The following is a 1,566-nucleotide window of genomic DNA, read 5'->3' on the forward strand; positions in this document are numbered from 1 at the left end:
TGGAAATACTTTCTTTCTAGACACTATACAAGAGCGTGCGGCAGCCGCAAAAAAGCCCTTTACGACATAGTCAAGGTAAGAAGGTCACCCCTGCCAACTGTGGTAATACTGATCAAGCCCAATTCGGCTATTATGGGCCGATCTGACGGTGAAAAACGAAAACAAAGTAGAGAATGTTAAAGCCAGATTTCTAAAAAGAGTTCGCTCAATTTCAACGTTTCTAAGAAATAACTACACTTACATAACAACGCAGGAATCTTTCTTCATAGAACGTATTAAACAATGCTTGTCTTTCAGAGACGACAGCATACAAACGACTGAACAATGCCAGGATGGTACAGAAGGAAGTCATGGAAACAGAAGGGGTGAATTCAGATACCTAGAAAAAATTGAGCTTCTAACTCAATCACCTGTACACGCATTTTGCCTTGTCCCAAATACCTTTTAGTGAATTGTGAAAGCAGAACTTAACCACTAAGCACAATAACAAAAGACTGATGAAAGCATGACTCAGCTGTATTATGTACCTACTGTGTTTAATAGTCATTAATGTAAAATATAAGGGCTCAGCCGGGATTTGAACCCGGGACCTCCTGCACCCAAAGCAGGAATCATACCCCTAGACCACTGAGCCGGCCGGAGCGTGTGCAGTAACGGCCCGGTAACCTTCACAGCCAACAGATACATTCCAGCGCTCGCGTGACGATTTCTGAGTCACGAAACAGCGTGAGTTTCTTAATGGAATCCAGTTCGCTAGCGTACCCATTTGAACACTTTCCTCTTCACCATAGGAAAGAAACAAATTCATATTTCCTTTAGCTAATCGTCACAAGGTCTTTCGATAAACTTGTAGCAGTTTACAGGCGATTTGTGAGCGACCTTCCACAGAAACGTTCCACTGGGTTCACTGGTGCATAGATTGACAAGTTACAGTACTTTTAAATCTTCAGCAGTATAAACGTGTGCACTTCACAAAATGCAAACAAATGGTATAATGTTGATGAGTCACTACTGGAATCAGTCAATTCATAAAAAAGGACCTGGTTGTAACCATTTGTGGGATTATCAAATGGATTGATCGGCACAGTCATGGGTAAAGCAGGGAGCAGACTTCGGTTCCTTGGCAGGATATTGGGGAAATGCAATCTGTCTACAAAGGAGAACGCTTGAAAAGCATTTGTGTAGGCTTGCTATAATGTTGCTCAAGTGTGTGCGTTCTGTATCAGATATGACTAATAAATAGGACTAACAGGGGATGTTGAAGAATCGTAAAGAAGGGCAGCACGAAAAAATCAGACTGAGTAAATATAAAGTATGGAGTCCCACAGGGCTCAATTCCGTGGTCACTAATTTTCCTAATCTACATTAATGATCTACCAATCACAATTAATAACAGTGCAAAAATAGTAATGTTTGCTGACGATAAAAGTATTCTCGTAAAAGGACCCAACTCCACAATGCAGGATACAGCCATGACAGTCCCTACTCAAGTACACAAATGGTTCACTGCAAATAACCTAACCCTAAATCTTTCAAAAACCAATATGATACAGTATCTGACAAAAA

General features: G+C 40.9%; 1 non-coding gene across 1 annotated transcript; it reads right to left on the bottom strand.

Annotated features, from left to right (window-relative positions):
• Positions 1–562: 562 nt before the first annotated feature.
• Positions 563–634, bottom strand: Trnap-ugg. Its single transcript has one exon. It is a non-coding gene; the product is annotated as a tRNA-Pro (tRNA).
• Positions 635–1,566: the final 932 nt, after the last annotated feature.

Source organism: Schistocerca piceifrons, chromosome 6 (genome assembly GCF_021461385.2).
Source record: "Schistocerca piceifrons isolate TAMUIC-IGC-003096 chromosome 6, iqSchPice1.1, whole genome shotgun sequence".
Taxonomy (NCBI): Eukaryota; Metazoa; Arthropoda; class Insecta; order Orthoptera; family Acrididae; genus Schistocerca; species Schistocerca piceifrons.